The following is a 23212-nucleotide window of genomic DNA, read 5'->3' on the forward strand; positions in this document are numbered from 1 at the left end:
CATTATTATTTTCCAAATTTCTTTTCTGGGGGTATGGGGAATGTTCAAACCTAGCTGTCTGGCCTATTTTACCATTTTGGCAGGATTCTGAATTCCATTAGGTTTTTAAATAACTATTCTAGACTAAAGAAACTCAGACAAATCTGGTAATAGAAAAAGGGGCTATAGCTTCTGGGGAAAAACACTTTATATTTTTTCCTCTGCTGCTTTTCTTTGTGCACCTGCCAAAGTACATAATAAGCAAGCCCGTTACTGCGTTTGATCAAACTTTAGAGCAGGCAAGTCCATTGCTATGGTTTGAGTTTATTGAGACGTAAGTATTTGTAAAATGGTAAGATAATGAGAATATATTAGAATCAGTCTATGGAATAGGTTTATACAAGGCTCCTGCACCTTGGAGTCTGAAAATGCTTCTGCTCTTGGAGTTTCCATTTCTTGACATTGTTTTCAGCAATGATTTCTGGAATTCCTTCTTGCACATCCCTTAAGCAGTGTCATAGGCAGAGTCTACAACATTCTGGCTCTTAATGCTTACAGAAATTATAACTAGTTCTATTTTAAGCTGCAAATCCTTTATTTCTATTATTTCAAGCCCTTTTTAATCCCAAGGCAAGTTTACTTTGCAGTTGTGCTGGTTAATTTTTTGGTAACTTGACATAAAACCAGAAGAGGGTGCTTCAACTGAGGAACTAGCTTGGCCAGACTGACCTGTGGGCAAAACTGTAGGGCATTTTCTTGATTGCTGATTGCTGCGAAAGGTCCCAGCCCACTGTAGAGCATCTTACTCCTGGGGACATGGTCCTAGGAGACTGAAGATAGGTAACCAAATGTGAACTTGGAAGCAAGTCAATAAACAGCTTTCCTCCATGGTCTGTTCCAGTTCCTGCCCTCAGGCTCCTTCCTTGAACTTTCTTCTTGGCTTTTCTTTAACAAGGACCGAACCTGTATGTTGAAATAAACTGTCACTGCCCCCCTCCCTGCATGCACGCCAATGGTTTGAAATAGGCCAGAGATTAAGTACTATCAAACATTTAGAAATTAAACTTTCTTCTGTTTTGTTTGGAGGCCAGGGTCTCACTATTAGCCCTGGCTGACCTGCAACTCTGTGGGTAGACCATGGTGGCCTTGAACTCACAGAGATCTGCCTGCTTCTGCTTCCTGAGTGCTGGGATGAAAAGTAGGCACCACCTTGCCTGGCTAGAATTAAACTTTAGGTAGCATCAAGGCCCATCTCAGCCTGCCCTCTATCACAGGGGCTTGGTGGACTGATGAGAGCCTGAGAATCATGAAAGACACAGAGACTGGCATGAGGTGGATGTTCAGCTGGGACATCCATCTTGTTCCCTTGGGAGCCCCCATTCCCCCCCTCTCCAAATGTCACCCTCTCAGTGGAGATTGCTCTCATCTTCTCAGGCATCACCTTCAGCTTGGCACAGGCCTATGAGAAGACAGAACCAAATTGTCTTTGTTTCCATTTGCATTGGCTCTAACCTGAGAATCATCTCAAAATACTTCATGAGCCTTGTGATCCCATTCAGTTATGGAAGAACAGACCACCCTGTGCAACTACAGGTTTTTGGAGTTCAGCATTATCTAGCTGGAGGTGAGCTTCAGTTTTCTGAATTGAAAACAGATTTTTTTCATGTGATTTATTCTGACTATATTTTCACCTCCTCCAGTATCTCCCAGATCCTTTCCACTTCTCCACTCACCCAAATTGAAACACTTTCCTTCTCTCATTAGAATACAAACAGGTATCTAAAATAATAATGATAATAAATGATAATAATATTTTTAAATAAAACAAAAGCAAATAAACTAGAATAGGACAGTACAAATAAACAGTAAATAAAGCCAAAGAAAAAGCAGAGAAACCATAAATAGACAGTGAGACACACATTTACCCACACAGAAAGCCCACAAAAACAGAACTGGAAACCATAATATGTAAACAAAAGATGTGTAAGGTAAAAAAATTAGTTAATTAAAAAATGCCCAGACACAGATTATGGAATAAAATACCTCCAAAAATACATTGAGGTATTTTGTTTGTTTGTTTGTTTGTTTTATGTTGGCCATCTACCCCTGGACATAGGGCCTGCCCTTAAGTGTGGTTTGTGTAGCCAGTGAGACTTCTTTGGAGAAAACTAATTTTTCCTTTGCAAACAGTTATCAATTAGAGATAGCTTTCTTGGTTAGAGCTTGTAAGTACTTCCACTCTCAGCACTGGGACTCCAATGCCTTGTTCATCCACCATCAGAGAGGCGTCCTCCTGCAGTAGATGGGAGCAAATATAGTGACCCATAGCTAGGCAGAGTGAAAGACCTTGGGACATTCAAGTCTAAAAGGGATGTCTCCATCAAATCCCTTCTCTCAGGGCTCAGGGAACTCTGTGAAGGAGGAGGCAGAAAGGCTGTAAGAGGACACTGAGAAAACAAGGCCTTCTAAACACAACAGGACTGTTGCACACATGAACTCTCTAAGCAGCCTATGCAGGGCCTGCACAAATCTAACCCAGAGGAGGTTAGTTTCTTTTTGTTTTCTTTTTCTTTCCATTTTTAAATTTTAAATCAGAAACAAGCTTATTTTACCTGTCAATCCCAGTTCCTTCTCCCTCCCCTCCTCCCCTGTCCCCCACTGACCCCCTATCATATAACCTTTCTGCTCCCCAGAGAGGGTGAGAAAAGTCTATCATATTATTTGGAGCAGGGCCTAGGCCCTTCCCCATGTGTCTAGGCTGAGAGAGTATCCCTCTATGTGGAGTGTTGAGGAGGTAAGTTTCTTATGGTAAATTTTTTCTTTTAGAGATATAATTACATCATTGCTCACTTCCCCTTCCTCTGTCCAAACCCTTCCTTATTGTTGTCTTTCAAATCTGTGGCCTCTTTCTCCATTAACTGGTGTGTGTGTGTGTGTGTGTGTGTGTGTGTGCGTGTGTTCCTAATATATAACCTGATCAGTTAGTATAAAGTTACTTATATTTATTAGGTCTCAAAGAAAATTGGGGCAAGTCTCACTCAGTGTCCATGGCTCCTCCCAGCAATTCTCACCCTTTTACCTGTCTCTTCCTAGAACTGGCCTTCTCTTTCCCTTCCCTCAGCTTCTCCTCCCTATATAACTGCAGCCATTTTGGCTACATGGTCTTTTGCTCTCTGTTCTGCTCCTGGATCTTTCTTGGTTCATTTGTCTCCCTTCCTTTTCTTCCCTTGATCTCCTCCCCCTCCTCTCACAGCCCAGTTCAGTCCGTTGTCTGTGTTCAGTCTGGCCCCTTCCAGATGCTTCTAGCTGTACTCTCGCTCATATCTACAATAAACTGTCTCCAAACTCTACCCTGGAGCAGCCCATGTCCTCATTTTTTTTCATTCACTGATAGGAATTTCCACATCCTTAATTTTAGAGAGACAGATCACTAGGACAGTCTAGAAGGAGCTTATTAGTAAAAAAGCTCAATCTAGTTCAAGATCAGTAATTCATTGTGTTTTGAGCTCTGTTCTTTGTCAGTCATCAGGGTACTTTGTGAAGTCACTGCTTGAGTTTGCAACTGCATACATTAAACAGTTACTAGAATGGATTCAACATTTTTTTTCTCCTAAACTAAATGCAATCTGGAAAGGCAATTACGATGAAATGCTAAAGGGAGTTTTCTCTTTTCATTAGCCCAGAATTACAGCTAAGAAGCAAAAGTGAAATCAAAGTGCACCACATATTTTCATAATCTAAATAGAGAATTAGACTCTCAGTAAGGAGGCTGCATTGTGCCCATCTACTTCGGACTCTGTGATCAAACATGACACAGGAGATCCAACCCAAGCCATGTGAATAAGGTGGTGGGAAGCTTTGAGATGAACTCCCACAGCTAATATTGAGGCTCACACTTGTAATCCAAGCACTTGGGAGACTGAGTCAGAAAGATACTGTTAAGTGTAAGGCCACCTGGGACACATAGTGAATTCCAAACCAGCCTGCACTACAGTGTGGGACCTTGTCTGAAAGAAAACAAAAAAAATAACTGGGCATTGGTGGCGCACGCCTTTAATCCCAGCACTCGGAAGGCAGAGGCAGGAGGATCTCTGTGAGTTCAAGGCCAGCCTGGTCTCCAGCGCGAGTGCCAGGATAGGCTCCAAAGCTATACAGAGAAACCCTGTCTCGAAAAACCAAAAAAAAAAAAAAAAAAAAAAGGAAAACAAAAAAATATATGAACTCTAAACTATCATAAAGATGGATGAGTGGTAATAGAAAAACACACATACTACTGGATGAAAAAAATGAGGACATGACTATCCCAAGGTATGGTTGAGCAGGTTTATTGTAGATAATGAGGGAGAGTACAGCCAGGGGCATGGGGAAGCCAGACTGAACCTGACCAACAGGCTGAACCAGACAGACCCTGACAGGAGGGGTCAGGGAGTGGCAGAGGAAGAGGGGAGGGCAAATAGACCAAGAGATATTCAGGAGCCAAGGAGTCAGCCAGGAATAAAGAGAACAAGAGAACAAGAAAACATGTGTCCAAATAGTTGAATAGGGGTCAGAGGCTGGTGGAAAGGAAATGAAAGCCAAAACCTTGGGAGGAAGACATTTAAAGTAGGGAGAAGGGTAAGAATTGCTGGGAGGAGCCACAAGTGGGACTTGTCTTGGGTTTCTTTGGGACCTAACATTCCAGCTTTTTTGTTGATGACAAAGGAGTGAAGTAATTTCTTCTATAACCACTTCCTGCTAAATGTGGGTATTCTTGTAGGGGCCCAGGAAGGCTGGAATGATGATTGGAGAGCAACAGGAAGGAGTGTAGGCTGAGGGGACATCTATTTCCCTTAGAGGCATGCTGCCCAGGTTCTGGGGACCTCCTGAGGCTAGTGAAGCAAGGAGGCAGTTTGGGAGCCTGGGGCTGAGAAAGTGCAGGCAGCTTTGGAGCCATCTGGGATGCAGAGGCTCAGTCTGGTTGAGACTCCATCGGAAGCATCTAGGGCTGGCTTGTTTCGAGCAGTTCGCAGTCCTCAGTTGATCGAAAATCTGCTGGTTCAGATATAGACTAGGGACACAAGGTAAAGTTAAGGAGTTTAGGGAAAATTATTTTTTTATCATGGGTGTGTATTTGAAATGCCTAAGCCTGTGTTTCTGGTAGTTGGGCAAGATAGTTTTAAAACCAAGGGAGACAAAGAGATCCCACTGTTAGGAATCCATAGCAGGCAGGGAAGCTCAAGCTATTGATTGACAGGAGTAGGTTTGACTTGTGAGAGTTGTATCCAAGTGGACTCCCTTAAGCTTACTTGAGTATTTTTTTAAGTTCACAAAAAAGAGATAGAAGTCTTATACATATTAGCATTACCACTGTTTGTAATCTGTGCTGAAATTCACACTGTGAAAAAAAAGCAGTAGGTCATGCCTTGAGTTATAATAAAAACTTGATGACCCAAAGAAATTATTTAGTGTGTCCAGAGGGCTGGATATATAGATTAGACAAAGAATTTTTCACTGTTTGTCTATACTTGGAAAAAAAAAAGGAAATAAAAAAAAAGTGACCTTGTTGATTATGACAATAGTAGCCTAGCCGTCTTTTACCAGGGTAAGATTAATACCTTAATCAGAATCCCAATGATTAATTTTAAAAGTGAACTTTTGGAGTCTTAGTATAACAGTAGCATGAAGAGAAAAAGAAGTCTCTAACAGTTTTCTTTAGACCTTTACAACTTGCATTTATTCTCTGAGACCATCCCCACTTGGATAAGCTTCAGCTCTTTTCTTCCCACCCCAGCCATTTACCATCAGACACAAGGGTTGATTTTTATGAGTAATCAACACAACAAAGGTTCAATTAAATAAAGGGAGAATAAAAAATTATACTGGAACCTGTTTTGTGAGTTTATCTCTATCAGAGTTGGCCAGCAAGGTCAACTGTGTGTGTAGGTCTTTCTCTGCAGACATCAGGGCTCTTGAAAAGTGAGTCCTGATTTTGACATAGGAAATGAAGTAAGAAGGCAGCTGAAGTTTCAGGGAAGGACCTGGTTTTGCTTGCTGCTTATAACATAAAGTTACAATTAGCTGTCAAATGGAGGGCCCAGCCATGACAAACTCAATAAAAGCCTGAGTTCCAGTTTGCCCTGGGGGAACACCTGACTCCAGGGGAGACCCCAAACTGGGACCATGTGGGCACCACCCAGGAATGGACCATCCCAGGGGAATGTACCTAATGTTCCAAAGGAAATTCCTAATGTTTCAGCATTGTAGATAGGATCACTTGATGTCCCTTAGCAAAGGCACACACTCATCCCCTTTCACCAAAGCACCCCCCTCCTCTGCTATGACAAAAACCCTACTCCACCTGGGCTGGGCACTCTCTGTTCTCAACTGCTACATCCAACAGATGGAGAGTCCAAACTTGAACTTGCTTGAATAAAGGCTCTTTGCTTTTACATACAGGACTTTTGGTCTCCTTGTTGGTCTTTGGGGGACTCCAAAATCTGGGTATAACATCCAGATCATCAGAGATCTGAAAAGGATAAGTTATAGCAGGAAGTATAATCTAAATGGCCTATGTATCAATTTAAAATGATAGAGTTACCTAACTACCTAAATGGCTACTCTAGGCTTCCGTGGTCTTAATGACTTCTGTCAGGACAGTGGTTGTAGGTCTCCTGCTGTCACATAGGGCAGAAGTACATTTTCAGATGCTGCACAGGACAGCATAGGCCTTTGGTGTGAGATCCAGAAGGTTTTAGAGATTTTCCTGTGGAGAAGGAACCTGGGAAAACTGACCTTCTGTGGCAAGGCAGAGCAGGACAGTCAACACTGTCCATGGTGTGGGTAGAGCCTTCAGTGTCCATGGTATGAGCAGAGCCCTGGTGTCTGGTGAGGCAAGGAGCATTTCTGCCTAGTGGTGAGAGTTACAACAATTCAGGTGGAGTCATAAGTGCCTCATCTTCTTTGGAGACCTCAGGGTTGCCTCTAGGAGCTGGCATTTCTGTCTGACATAGGGAGCTTTTTCATTAAACATTTTAAATGCCATAGCCAGCAGATCTCTGAAGAGTTTGACAAATCCATTATCTATTAAGCATAACTGATTTCAAACAAAATGTACTTGTTTTTAGTTACTAGCTTTAAGCTTAACCTTTAAAACATATATGGGAGCTTAAATAAAGCTATAAATGAATAAATTACATTTGTAGTTTTGAGTACATTGAAGAAATTGATCATATATAAGGTGACTAAGAATTGGCTTGGATGTCTTAGTTATCTTTAGGAGTTTACAACAAATTAGTAGGTTTTATAAAATTAGGATTTTATAGCTTCATTCCTGTTAAGTTTGAGTCTTGAGAACTTGAGTTGAAGATTTAGTTGAAAATCCTTTAGCATCAAAAATAAATCTTTAATGCAATAAACATTAAACCATAAATTCAGCCCATAGAGAAGCTTGGAACTTTACTGGACAATAATTACTGTGTTAATATCCTGGCATTATGCTAACCCTGCCCAAGTCAACAGGCAGGAGATGCTCACCAGCATTCAGGCAGACACTTAGCTAGCTCAAGGGCCCTGCAACTGTATGTCCCTATGTCATGCATTTTATGGCTGCGTAAGACTCTGTATATGCATGTGCAAGCTTTCTCTTTTAAGCAAGCTCCACTCACTGGTTTGTCCCTTCTCTTCCTCTCCCAGTCGACCAACACTAGCCTTCCCTACCTCCTGTGCTTTTCCTAATAAACTTCTACATGGGTTTGTTGAGCTCTGTGTTTCACTCCTTACTACTGCACCTGCAGCAAAACATGCAGTCCATAGAGAATGTGAACCTTAATGGTTTTGATCCTTTTTCTAGTGCACCATTACAGAACATTATTTTCATGTCAGTTTACTTTTAACCCTGAGTAGACCTTAGGAATTCATAAACCTTATTTATCAAACACATATTATTTATTAAACACATGTTGTTACTTACCTAAAACTTTCTAGAAGCCCGGTGTTGAAAATAACAAAGATCTAGTAGTTAGATGTACATCTCCACGTCAGTATTCATTAAACTTTTATAATGATTTTATAATGATTATACCTTTATAATCAGGTATTATAACCTTAGGAATTTATCTTCTGGTAGAAATCCATCCTAATCCAAAATATTTTCGAGACCTGCTATTGCTTTTTTAGTTTAAAAAGAAAATACATTGATAAGCAGAGAGCTTAGCAGGACTATGATGTTTCATAATTGTTGCTTTAGTTGCTTTGTACCACATGGTCATCTTGGGGTGGTGATGAAGTCACATGGCATGTACTCTTTAACCTTAGTAAAGATGGCTTCCAGATATGTGTTTGTTTCTATCCTAATGAGTTCATCAGTCAAGATGGAGTCAAGCCACATGGTTGCTGTTTAAAATCATCTATGTTCCTAACAGGTCTATTTTTGTAAAATAGGCATTGAAACCAAGTTATACACACCCCCACACTTCCTAAACAAGAGTTAAGTAGCAAATTAATATAATATGCTATAGAAAATTAAAATTATCTATGTATATATTTTTAAACTATTTGTTAAAATAGTTTCATTAAAGGTTTTAAGCTAACTTTTTGTTCCAGATTTTGCAGATTTTTTAAAACCACCCCCAAAGAACTTACAAGTCCTGAGTAAGGAGTATTTACATAGTAGTTTTAGAAGATTTTTTGAGAGCAGTACATGGAGAAGTCTAGCAGTAAGAGACTTTGGGGAGTGAAGAGCAGAGAAACCTGAGCTAAAAGAGATTTGGGGTCATTTGTTTGTGCTGTGCTAAGAGTTGTTACAATTTAGGAGAACTTGAAAATCAGATGCTTCAGTTTTTGGCCATTGACTGAGCTGTATCGAGGCCAAGTCATTTGCAGAGACAGGAAGGCTTTAATAAAATCTCCGAGTCCAGGAAAGAAAAGAGAAGATCATATAAGGCCCACAAGTATATAAGGAAGCTAGAGGCACAAGGAAGAGACAGAGTAGGCAACACTTTTGCAATCAATGTCTGTATAGTGCCAATCCAAAGCTCTCTCATACATGGCAGGTACCATTTGGTCTGCAGCACTTGTGTAGCTTCTGTTCCAAGAAGGTATTTCTCATTTTTCAGGTAAAATGTCAACTCAGTAACCCAACCTTATCAAAGCAACTCAATGTGCTTTTGGATATGTGTTTTCTTCAGCAGTTCTTGACTTGCTTTATACTAGAGCCATGATGTCCCTCTCATCCTGCTTCCTGTGCAGCTACTACATGGAGACACAGTGGATATGAGAATCTTGCCTAGGCCTGGTCAATCATTTGCTTCAGGAATGTACCAGAACCAAGAAGAGTCATTTAGAATCTTCCTATATGATAATGGGACCAAGGGAAGGAGAATTTGCTTTCCTATTTCTTTATTTGTTCATGCATTATATTTAATTGCATGTATGTATGTGCTTATGTGCATATGCCCAAGGAGGCATGAAGCATCATATCTCTGGAGCTAGAATTATAGGGAGTTATAAGCTGGATTCTTCAGAGCCAGAAGAGAGTGACTTTCAAGACAGGAAAATGAATGACAGTAGCAGGAGAAAAGAGAGCAGAAAGAGGAGAGATAAGCAGAACAAAGGAAGAGGAAAAGGTAGGAAGCAAGAATTTAATCATCATTGAGTCCTGGGTATCATCTGCTTTGGAGCTGATTCATTCTCTTTATAACTTGTGTTCAATTGCTGGTTGCAGTTACTTGGAAGAGAAAAAAAGAGAAACCCTTCAATCATGCTCTGGATGGAGGGAGGTTAAACTGACCCTTGGTCACACTGTTATCTCTTCTGTGTGGGCTGACCACACATTGTGTTCCCTGCTATGAGACACTTCTGTGAAATGAATGGACTGGTCATATTGATCTGAAACACAAGTTTTAAGTGGAACTCACTAGGTTTCTCAGAGAAAATACATGATCCTGGATCTTTTTGAAGAACTAGATTCTGAATCACTGTGTTATAAGGCACGCCCATGCACAGCCCCTCCATGTGTCTCCATCCCTGTGGCAGCCCGTCTGCCTCTCACCCTTCCAGTCCTTTTACTATTTTAAAGATAATACAGTGCAGTTAATAAACTAATGTGCACAGGAAGCTTCTAGGTAACGATGGGATTCTTTGAAACTGTACTCATGTGATGTGTTTCCCCTTTTGTAATTTAATTTAATGAAAATACGTAGGTTGTAGTCCTTTGTTTGAGTATTTCCTTCAAGGTATTGTAGGTTTTCATCCTTCAAGTGAACAAAAGAGCCAAAAGATAGTGTAGGTTCAATGTGGAGTAATTGGTGTGTGTGTCAGTCAGTGAGTTTTGTTGTCCCCATGACTCAATTCCAGAGAGAAATCAATGTATAAAGAAGCAAATTTTGCTCTGCTCACAGTTTTGGAGGTATCAGTTCCTGACTGGTTGGCCCTGTTACTTTGGTCCTGTGGTAAAGCAGCATTGTGGTGTGTATGGGGAAACAAACCCATTAACTATGTGGCTGAAATGTGAGAGAGAAAAGGAAGGGGCTGGATATCCAGTACCCACTTTCAAGAGTGCTCTGACAACATCCATTAACCTTTGCCACCTCCCAATATATCATGCTGGCTGCCAAGCCCTTTCCAGTTAATCCTCTAGGGGACACTAGTCTAAATTATAATAGAACATAAATATTAACCTCAGGTAAAAGTTGATGTTGACAACATGATAGAAGTGTTAAGCCTGAGTAAATGTTTTGAGTTTTATTAGTAACTTTTATTCACCTATATAACCAAAGCAGTTATGAGGATGGTTATTAGGCTCACAAGCCTCACGACTGCAGCAGGGTAGGAGAGACATCCTATAGCTGAGTTGATAATTTGAAGCCCACTTCTACTTCTTAGAATTTCTCCCATGGAATAAGGTGTGTGGGAGATGGTGAGGGTGTCATGAAAAAGTATTAACATTCTGAGGATAGAATTCAGGTCAGGAAAGCTGAGTTAATAATAGAGAAAGATCTGTCTGGGCACCCAAAGGTTGAAGTGCTATATAAGGAAGAGGACCTGAGTTCAAATCCCCAGCATTCATGTTTTTGTTTTTAAATGGCTAGGTGTGGTTGCATGAGCAGGATTCTGAAGCTCAGGAAAACTTTTCTATAGGAAAGCTTAGAAAGGCATGGCAGATAACGTCCAGAGAAAATGATGAGATTTCAAAAGCCAAACTGGTATCCACTTGTAGAATGGTTTCAACATCCCCACTCTAAAATCCAGTCTCTGAAGTTCCTATGTGGAAGGTAAAAATGAAAAGCAAAAAACTGTGTTCTCTCTTTCTTTATAGAACCTCATCCCTACACAGAAAGATCTCAGTATGTGTTAGGAATAGAGACACATATGAGACTTCACATCCAAACACACATATGTCTCAGTATCTGCTGATTGCCCGTGATGTTAATAAAAACAATACTTCCAGTCTGGCATCTAATACATTTACTTCCCAGCAGCATAATACCACTTTGGTCAGGTTGAACCACTGCACAATTTTGCAGCTCTTTCATTAAAAACAATGAAAACAATTAGAAAGACACAATGTACATGCAATGGTGAATAAACGGTACAGTTGGCCAGTCCTTCCCTATAGGTATGAAATATCCTTGGCTCATCTCCACACTGTGTATTTTTAAGCCCTTAGAGCAGGGGTTTTTGTTCTTTCGGTTTTTGTAGCACCAGATAGACACAGTGGCTGACAATAAATAATTCTGTAGTCATTGAAACATTTTCACAAATAGAAATTTTCTAGATCTGAACTTATATGCATGTCCCTGGCTTGAAGTACTGTTCATGAGCATATGCTGTAAAGTAAGATTCGGTTCTAATCCTGTTTTTTTCATTTCTGATGTGATTTGTTGACTATCATGAATTGTAATTTACTAATATCTCTTATGTACTACCTTACAAATTCAAGGTATTTCTATATACAATGACTCATCCATTTTAATATACTAGTGCTCCCCAAACCCACAGATCATGGTTAGGCACATGATCTATTGTGTTGGACTTCATGGGTTCAAGCCTCAACTCCTCCAGCTAGTCAGGTGACACTGGAAAAGTCACGCAAACTGTGCTTTCATTTTCCTGTGTGTAAATAGAACCTAGGGAACAGAGATGTTACAGGTAGGAGTTTATGAAAGCATTTAGCCAAGAAGCTGCAACCTGCTAGGGATGAATGCAATGTTAAAACTGTTACAGCTGCCTATATCACTGGGCTGCAACTTTGCTTTATGACTAAACTATGTGCCTTATTTGAGGGGTATGCTCAGACAAGCAAGCTCACAGAAATAATGCAGGAAATATTTCATGGTTCTCATGAGGTGAGGGTTTGTTGTTGTTCTTCTACATATGTGAAGAGGGCCCAGTGGGCGATAAAATAGTTTGGCCAGAATAATTACTAAGGAGTTCCTCACAGTAAACCTTAGGATGGCAATACATTTGACTTGTTTCACAGTGCATTTCCAGAATCTTGCATGCACCAGAGACTAGGTATATCTGTTAAATAAATACGTGGAATTTATTGGGGGGAGGGAGTGACACAGGGGTTATCTGTAGCTCAAGTACATTCTAGGAATCAAAGATGAAGGAATGGCATTTGAAAGCAGGAAGCTTAGAAAGAGTGCTCTCAATCACCGTGGACTCCTTTGGAAAATAGAAATATTACAGGGGGCTCTAATACACTTGATGATATAACTTCTTTTTATAAATAGAAGCCAGGCCGGGCGTTGGTGGTGCATGCTTTTAATCCCAGCATTCTGGAGGCAGAGGCAGGTGGATCTCTGTGAGTTCGAGACCAGCCTGGTCTACAAGAGCTAGTTCCAGGACAGTCTCCAAAGCCACAGAGAAACCCTGTCTCGAAAAGCCAAAATAAATAAATAAATAAATAAATAAATAAATAAATAAATAGAAGCCAAAGCATGGTCATTTGTGAACTTTAGAAATGAAGCCCATGTTTGAAGCACCCATGCCAAATAGTCCAAGTGCTTTTGTAAACAGCTAGAGAGATTTCTTTTACTCTTGTGTGTCTGTGTGTGTATGAGTGTGTGTGTGTGTGTGTGTGTGTGTGTGTGTGTGTGTGAAAACCAAAACATTGCTCCTGACTTAAAGGTCTTTAAACCTTTGATATTTCATGGAATTTGATTCCAGATTGTACCTTAGAGAAAATCCTGACTTTGGCTATGACATATGAAATTCTAGTGCGAATTAATATAATGTTTATCAGAAGTCATAATTAATTCATTTATCTCCCTCTTCAATCATTCATTCATTCAACAAATATCCATTGAGTGCCCCACAGTGTACCAGACCATCTGCAGGGCTGTAATCACATCTCTTGGTCTTATGGAGTTTGAGTTCTAAAAAGGACAGGGTTGTGGGGAAGAGAGCACTCTGAATCCTCAGAAAATGATCTAAATCTGTGTAATCATCTTGTCTGAAACTAGTCTTAAATATATAAGTTATGAGTGCTTATAAGCAAAGCACACTAAAAGGTGAGGAATCCAAGCACCCATTCGCATACCCACAGACAGTAATAGATGTTGAAAGCAATGGACCACATTTGGAGACCTGACCATGCAGCTTCATAAAAGGAAATAAGATCAGCTTAATGCCACGTTTGAGAATGCATTTGTAAATGGGTGTAATTTGTCTCTAAGTTCTTTAGAGACAAGCTCCAGTTCTTAACAAGCCCCCGAATGCTAGAGTTTTCATTTAGATCTTCGAATTGTCTTAAAAGATAGTGGTGACTCTCATGGCTAGAGTGTTCCCTATTGATTACATGATTGAGGAACACAAACGTTTGTTATTCTTCCAAAGTCGATTGTAATTTAGAGTCATTATCTCCCTGCAGATGTTCCGTTGCAAATGGCGACAGAATCAAAATGTAAATGCTCCAATGAAAAGGTTTCAGGGACTCTTTTACCTTCTCTACTTGCCTCAGAAATTGCAGCAGGGAAAAAGTACAAAAGAAGTTTGTTGCACTGCCTACCACCTTGAACAAGGGAAAAAGCTGAGATTTACTTCATCAGGTCCCTGTTGAGAAGTCACAGTCATTCCTCCCTAACTGAATGGAAGAGTAGTCTATTGTACTTTTTAATGGATGACATCAGACATGTCAGTGGCTCTATACGTGATTCTTAGGAAAAGGGAAGGCCAGGCCAGATTGTGGCAGATTTGTTCTTCCTTTTCTGTCTTGCTTCAGGGAAGCTTCAGAGACCCATGGGTGGCACTGTAAGTCTTTGAGGGTGTCATTTGTGATGATAATTTTAGGGAAATGTTTGCATTTCAACAAGTTTACCTTCAATGACGTGACCCAGCCATGTGTATGTAAGACCACTAAGACACATAACCTATCCTTGGTCTCTGTAGGTATATGGATTGCTTCATTTCAACAAACAACCAGGCATACATTTATCACACTACATGTTATACAAATGAAGCATAAAATGCAAAGACGTCTAGAAAACACCAGTGTAAAGTATCTGCTTATTTCATACCTGCTTCTGACAATACTTGTATTGATGTGAAACCATAAGTTAACTTCGATAGTAACTAAACACTTAACAACTAAGTGAAAACATACTCATCTTAAGCTCCAAATTTATACAAGGTACTGAAATTCCTTGAAATGACCATTTTCTCATTATAAGGGTGACATGATTTCCTTTTATGAGAGTCTTGTGGCATCTCCTGAATAGCTTTAATATTTCTTTGTTAAATGATAACTAAAATATATGTTTATTACATTTTTCTTATAAAAATGAGAACTATCTTTCAAACTGAATAATATTCATATAGTCTTCACTAAGTCCTTTTTGTCATGCTGGTCCCTTTTATCAACCCATTTTATATAGCATTCTGGGTCCTTGCTGACCCCTCCCCCAACCTCTCTCTAGTTAAAAAAAAAATTGTTTTCCAGAATGGGAATCTCTTACCACAATAGGATAGTGTTGAAATAAATTGGTGTAGCTCTTGGGTTTCTCACTCTTTGTCACCTGGTGGGTGATGCGCTATCTAGAGCAGTAAGAGATTGCTATCGACAATAGTACCACCCCACGGTGTGAAATAAAACGTGCTGGGGAAATCTAATTGGTTTTGTTTAGTTTCAAGATGTCTTATAAGCCAAGCTTCACAAATTTCTATGCTGGAGAACTATCTGAAGTATCACATTTGTTGTATCTTGGGAGGGGGGGCATTTTCTACATTTGAAAAATGGACATATTAAAATATCTGACTATTTTAACAATTTAACTACTTTTTACTAGGCAGTTATTTGTGTGTGTGTGTGTGTGTGTGTGTGTGTGTGTGTGTGTGTGTGTGTGTACATTTTTGTGCTTAAGGTATTTAAGTGCCCAGATAGTTATATAGTTATAGCTTCCTTCTCATTAAATTATGGAAAACATGATTACGAGCCTAGACTTACCCTAAAATTAAAAAATATTGTGTATACAGGAAACACTAACAACTGTTTGCAAAAGTTGAAAAATCTGATTGTGTATTTCCAAATGGGAATATGCAAAATGAAACGCATTTCCTTTTGGGAGGAAGTGGTGCCTGCTATATAATATATACCTATTATATGCCTAATATATATATAATATATACCTCAGTGTAAGTGGGCCATACCTTTGATATTTGACTGTCAAAAATATACAGTTTGCATTTAGGGAAACTGATTGAAATTTTGCAAGATGTATACCATTGGATGTATATGTATGTGCACCTAGTATGATTCAGTTTTATAAATCTCCAAGATTTAAAATGCCAAATAGGTATCTATGAAAGCACATAAATATGTGCAGGGTGGGTTTAGACTTCTCCAAAGGTTATCAGTAAAAATAAATAAATAAAATTTAACAAGAAAATATGGAGGGCTGGTTACATATATCAAGTGAGGATGAGTTCACTAAGTGGAGATAATCTATTACCAGAGCAGTAACCCTTGGTAAACAAAGAACCAATTTATAACAAGTGTACTCTGGTCTTACATATTTTTCAGAATAAATATACATTATATTCTGTTGAAATTAATAATAGATACAGACAATGCTTAGAGTTTTTTTTAAAAGGACAGCATTGAGTTCCAATCCTTGCTTCTAAAAATTAAAAGTTCAGCTAAAATACCCTACTCTGTTAATACATTCAGAAGTTGGGAAAAAAAACAGAAAATAAAAAGCCAACTGTTTTCTGGGTTCTGAAGAGATTATATCAGAAAAGAACTTGCCATTTTCAAGAGGAGGATGGAGGTTGGGTTTGTCACTAAGTCAAATTCCAATTCTAACAGCTCAGCAATATAGACTATGGACCAGATGAGGACATGGGACAATGTATAGGTTCCTTCCAAGTGGCCACAACCTTGAACTGATGCAGTTTGAACTATAGCCTAATGAAGGGTTTGCAAATCTCTGGAAGAGCCTTAGACTAAAGATTGACTTAATCCTAGCCCTGGTGATTTGTTCCAAAGTCACAGACTTTATTCTTACACTGCTTCAGTCTGCAGACTGGAAAATTCTCTCCCTCAACACACTGAGAGTTTCCACTGCCATGAATGGAAGGTCTGAGTGGGTAAAAAGCGATGAACGGGGGGCTGGTGCCCAAAGGAGGAAGCTGTTGAATTGCCTTGGTAAAGAATGCATACACCACATATTCATAGCTTTTTGGCGGGTGCAATAATTGGTGTTGCCTTTCCCTTTTCCTATGTGCTGGGATTCTGGAGCACGGTTCCAAATTTGTGACGGTCGGATGATTAACCCCGCAGCTTTTCTTCAGGGCCTGAAATGGGGTGGGGTGTGGGGAGACAGTGAAAGAAACTGGTGATTAGGATTCATTTTTAAACTATAAATCACTAAAAACATCGAGAGCTGTATGAGTGTCTTAGTTACCGTTCTACTGCTGTGAAGAGACACCATGACCAAGGCACCTTATAAAAGAAAGCATTTAATTGGGGTTTGTTTATAGTTTTAGAGGCTGAGTTCATGACTATCTTGGGAGACATTGCATCAAGCAGGCAGGAATGACACTGGAGCAGTAGCTGAGAACTAACATTTTATGTATAAGGAGTGGGCTAGGGGGATGGAGAGTGGTAGTATTTTCAACCTCAAAGCCCACCCTGAATGACATACTTCCTCCCGCAAGGCCATACCTCCTAATCCTTCCAGAAATAGTTCTAACAACTGGAAACCTAAAATTCAAACATATGAAACTATGGGGGTGTGGTAGACAGTTTTAGGTCAATTCGACATAGGCTAGAATCATTTGTGAGGAGGGAACCTCAATTGAGAAAATGCCTCCATAGAATCTGGCTGTAGGCAAGGCTGGAGAGCATTTTAGCGATTGATGGGGAGGTCCCAGCCCATTCTGGGTAATGCCACCCCTGGACTAGTGGTCCTGTGTTGTGGAAAATTTAACTACGTAAAGATGTGTTACATTTGTTTATGCTGCATTTGTTTAATGATGTGTGCTTAATTTTGTAAATATGTGCTGCATCTGTTTCACCTTGCTAACTTAAGGCACCTGATTGGTCTAATAAACAGCTGAAGGTCAATATCTAGGCAGAGAAAGGATAGGTGGGGCTGGCAGGTGGAGAGAATAAATAGGAGGAGAAGTCTAGGCTTGAGAGAGGGAGAGAATGACTGAGCAAGAGGGAGAAAGTGAGGGACATGCCTGGGGCAAAAAGCCAGGCAGCCACCAGCCAGCCAGACACTGGAGGAAGCAGGAAAATAACACACACAAAGAAAAAAGCCCCAAGGCAAAAGGTAGACAAATAAATAGGCTAAATTAAGTTAAAAGAGCCATCCAGAAACGAGCCTAAAGTAGGTAGAGCATTCATAACTAATAAGAAGTCTCTATGTCATGATTTGGGAGCTGGTTGGTGGCTCAAAAGAAGAAGCATATAGATACCTGGGTGCTATAAGAAACTCACAGAAGCAGCAGCTGGCATGAGCTAGTGAGAGATCTCTGTTCTCAGGCCTGACAAATGGGGAACCTGCATAAAATCGAACTAGCCTCCCTTAATATAGGTGACAATGGTGAGATTGGGTCCAATATATGAGGCAGTGGGTCCAAGACCTAATTCTAATGCACAAACTGACTTATTGGAGTCCATTCTATATGGAGAGATACCTTGCCCAGCCTAGACATGGGGATGTGGAGGGTGAGTAGGTGCCTTGGTATTGCATCAAGGAGATGATGGGACAGATTTAGTAGACTTCCTGGGGTCATCTTACCCTTTCTCCTCTCTGAGGAGCAAATCAGAGGTGAGAGGGTGAAGAGGAGGGAGCAGGAGGAGAGAAGGGAGGGAGAATTGGGATTGGAATGTAAAAATAAATTAATTTTAAAAAGCGAAACAAAACAAAACATGCATACCTCAAGAAAAAAAAAGAAAAAAAAGAAAAAAAAAGCAGGCTAAGCAAGCTATAAAAAGCAAGCCAGTAAGCAGCACTCCATGAACTCTGCATCAGCTCCTGCCTCCAGATTCCTGCCCAGTTTGAGTTCCTGACTTGGCTTTCCTCAGTGGACTATGATTCAGGATATTTAAGTCAAATAAACCCTTTCCTCCTCCAAGTAGTTTTTGGTCATGATTTTTTATCACAGCAATAGTAACCCTAACTAAGACAGGGAGCCATTCTCATTCAAACCACCACAGTGAAAATACTCAGATTATCTGGGCCATCAGTATTCATTCATAGTCTTCCACACATGAAAAAATAAAATAAAATAAACAAGCAGCAAACCTGTCATGAAGGAGGTAATTGATGAACATGACATGAAAAAGCCACAGCATTTTCCAAAATGAAATAAAGAATTTAAGTTTGGCAACATTTCAAATATTTAATATTTCTTCCTATCAGTTCTAGATGATTCTAATTCTCCCCACGAAGGCAAAAACAAAACAGAAAACAAACAAACAAACAAACAAACAAACAAACAAAAACCAAGTGACATTCGTAGTGTAACTGTAATCAATACAAGAGCATTTAACAATGCCTTTACTGAGAAACAAGCCTGCAAAGACGTGTTGGAAGCACCAATATCCTGTCTCTGAGGAATAAAGCCCCTCCCCCAAGGTCAACCTGACACCACATAGGTCAGTGTCATTTGTCTGACCAGAGTTGGGGATGCTGCTCCCCTGAGCCCCTTCCTCACAGCTGTGACTCTTCCACTGTACACAGTTATTTCTCCCAATCCTCGTTTTTAAAGATGTTGCTAATTTTACTTCGGTTAATGCTAAAAAATACACACAAAACAAATTTTCCAAAAATTGTTCTGCCTACTCTTTTTACCACCCCACTGGCTGAAAGTCTTCTAGTGATAAGCCAGCAACTCCAGGGGCTATAGAATAAACAATGGACATGGACATGTAAGGGACCACTGTGCAGAAGCTAATGAATTGCCTTCCTGCATTGTGCCAAGCATGAATGCCATTAACCTTTTAACCACTGCAGCATCAGTGGCAACAGTATTATTGTGACTGATAATACTGATATTACATGTTCACACATTATGTGCTTTATTGAGTTTACATATTTCCCTTTTCTTAGTTAATCTCCACAAGACAGCATTTTAATCAGGGTTAGACTGAAGGCTTCCTAACGTGACAGAACTAGTATTTTGTTGTTGTTGTTGTTATTGCTTTTTGTTTGTTTGTTTTTCAAGACAGGGTTTCTCTTTGTAGCCCTGGCTGTCCTGAAATTAGCTCTGTAGACTAGGCTGGCCTGGAACTCACAGAGATCCTCCTGCCTCTGCGTCCCAAGTGCTGGAATTAAAGGCATGTGCCACCACTTCCTGGCTTAGAGATTGGTGTTTTTAAGTAACCAAATTATCAGAGTCATACGTCCTAAAGGAATGGAGATCCAAACACATTTTATACCATCAGAATCTTAGAGTTTCTCATCTATCCTGAAGGGAAATAAATGGGACTAAGAAATATATCAGTAGCTGAGAGAGTAGTGGGCAAAGTAGAGTTCAGCATAGCTCCCTCTGGTTATATACCTATCACATGATTTATAACTAAGAAAATTAGTGATTCATATGTGTGTGTGTGTGTGTGTGTGTGTGTGTGTGTGTGTGTGTGCACACACGTGCGAGCACGCTCAAGTGTTAGAGGTCAACTTTGTGGCCTTAGTTTTCCTCTTCCATATTCTTGTGGGTTCTGGGAATCAAACTCATGTCTCCAGGTTTAAACACAGCTAAAATTACTCAGTTGGGAAAGTGCTAGACTGAAAGTCACTAGAGTTTTGTGGCAAGTGCCTTTACCCACTGAGCCATCTTGTTGCCTATAGTAATTCGTTTTCACACACAAACTTAGTTTGTATTTTAGCATGAATTTTGTTGGATGTATTTCTTTGTCAACTATCAGAGGGACCACTGTGGTTTTCAGAATTATTCTTCCCATCCCTGCCTTGATATGTATACCTTTTATCTTGCAGAATGTATGCATATGATGGATTACATATTGGTGAGCAACTCTGGTTTTAGAGGAAGCATTTTATTTTGATAGACAACTGTTGTTGAAACATGGGATTGAAGACCATCAGAGTGAGAAAAGTACAAGGCACAGAAAGACATGTATGGCAAATTATCACTCATATGTAGGAACTGAGTTGTGCATATATGGTATATACAACATGAAACACAGGGAGGGAAAGCCAAAACAAGCAAATGGAATTGTTTGAAACAAAAAAGCTTCTTCACTTCAAAGGAAACAATAAGATGAAGCAGCAAACAACCAAAAGCTGGGAGAAAATACTTGCAAATAATACAACTGATGAGGTGCTAATATCCAAAATATGTTGAAGAACTCGGGGCATTCAATAGCAAAACCAAAACAGTTAATCAAAAAGTAGCCAGAGCACTTAGATGAGTATTCCCCAAAGAAAATAAATACCCAAGAGAAATATGAGAAATAAATAAATTAAAAGCTCTGCTTCTTGAACTCTTGGGGAAATGAAATTTTAAATGGAAATGAGATCTCTTGGCTATTTAAAAGATTAAAAAAGACAGCAAATGTTAAAAACAGCTCAGACAGAAGGAAGACCAGTATTGGTGGGTGTATTATTTGTGATTTAAGACAGTCATTTCGGAAAAACAGCATGCAGACTCCTCCAGCACCATGCAGTTTGCTTTACTATGATTCTGCAATACATTTCGAAGGCAGGAAGTGTGATGATTCCAGATCTGTTCATTTTAGTCTAAATTGTTTTAGCAAATTGATGGTGCAATGGTTTGAAAATTTTAGGATTATTGTTTATATAATTTTGCCAAAAATGTCATTGGGATTTTTATGACAATTGCAGTGAATTCTAAAGAACTGTAATGTATTAAAGTTGTGTTATTTACAAGCACTAAATTAATAGCAAATTTTTTTGGCAAAAATGGAAAACTAGTACCACTGAAGTGAAGGTCTTTTGAGGATAGTCTATTGCTTGGGAGGTGACTGGGGAGGGTGGTTTGGACATGCCTAACTGTAAGCAATGTGAAATTGCTCATTCAGAAATTTCATGAATATGAGGTGCAATCAGCAACTATTAAGTTCAAGTACCTTTGAGTTCAGTGTGGTGAGGAGTAAAAGGCATGGAAGCTCATTTTTTTTTTCCGGTCTAAAGTCTGCCCTGTCATTTTCTAATTGTAAAATGTTCCATATATTTAAAAACTCATTTTGTGTCTCTCTTTCATAACTTAAAACAAATTAGAATAATATATAGGCATCATAAGGCTATTGGGAAGCGTCATTTAACACGTCTAAATCACTCAGGAGAGTTCTTGCTTGCATTGTTTCATAAACATTAGCATTCCAATTATTTCTGCTGATGGACTCTGCATTCCCTGTATTTACTTTTAACAGGCCACCCTATGGGATCTACTGTCCTTAGTGTCTGGGTCAATGGTTTTGGCAACAATCCCCTGGTATTAACAGGAGGCAGAGAAAGATTTCAGAAATGAAAAAGTAAAAGCAACAGGTCTAAAGTTAGTGTCAGTGAGGCAGATGACAAATTCCAGATTATATGTTCATCTGTTGTGGTTTCATAGCTGATGAGTTCTCCATCCTATCCTTGCCCAACAATGGAGGGCAGGAACAGGCTTTGGTCTTGGGGTGTTTTTTGGAATATTAATATCTGAAAATATCCTTTTTATTCTCTGAAAATCAGAGTGAAAATCCAAATGTGTAATGAGGTCATGTTGTAAAACTAAAAACCCATATGAGATGAATAAACATAGCACTTTCTCACAAAAGTGCCATCACATGACACAACCTATAATCATATTTTCTGTTTAGAATTCTTTCTTGTAAATGCAGAGTATTTTTAGATTTTTTTTGGAAGTGGGATCTCACAGAAGTGAGAATGAAAGACAACTTTAGTTTGCAGAATTTAAAATTAATGTAGGTATGAAAGATAAGCCCTGTACAACTTACACTCAATCTGTTTTTCTTTTTTACCCTCTTTCCATTCATAGTGATTTGATAATTTCTACATTCTCAGATAAAATATATTATTTATGATTTAGAGAATATGAAGTTATATTTCATTTGATAAGCAGTGAGACTGTATCTGGCAAATATTATGATTGAGTTATCTGGTCTTTGCTTGAATGGTGACAAAAAATATCCAAGATCTGTTTCCACTTAAATAGATTTAGTAAGCTTGAAAATTCTTAAAAACAAATTGTAGTATAAATTAGCAAGTGTTGTAAAGCTTTTCTAACTCCTTAAAGATCAAGTTAATTAAAAATTAAGCAAGAGCTAATGTGCATCTTTTTGGCTGAATTCACCATAAAATGGGTGACATAACTTGGGTGTGTTTTGATTGCTCTTTAAATGGTCACTACCATTTAATCTCAAGGGGTAGACATTGTGTACTACAATGGCTCTCTTGACAGGAATAGAAATAAAGTTCATGTTCAAGCAAACAAAACCCCACCACACCCTATGTAAACAACAAATGACAGCTGGTGCTTTTTCCTGGTTAAATATGTAAGTGAATTTCTAATGATCCTTAGGAAATCTTGAGGTGACTTAATGAAGACTGAACAGGAACTGGAAATCCAAATGTTTGCATTTGTCAAATTGTATATTACCAAAGACAACTGAAGTAGCAAAAGATTGGAAGCTTTCAATGAGATCTCAGAAGTCTGATTGACACATATTGCTTTCAAAACACCCCTGGACAATTTTGCTAAGTGCTGACATTTTAAATCACTCAGGGGCATAGGTATGAGACTACAATACCAGGGA

Source organism: Cricetulus griseus (genome assembly GCF_003668045.3).
Source record: "Cricetulus griseus strain 17A/GY chromosome 1 unlocalized genomic scaffold, alternate assembly CriGri-PICRH-1.0 chr1_0, whole genome shotgun sequence".
NCBI classification, from domain to species: Eukaryota; Metazoa; Chordata; class Mammalia; order Rodentia; family Cricetidae; genus Cricetulus; species Cricetulus griseus.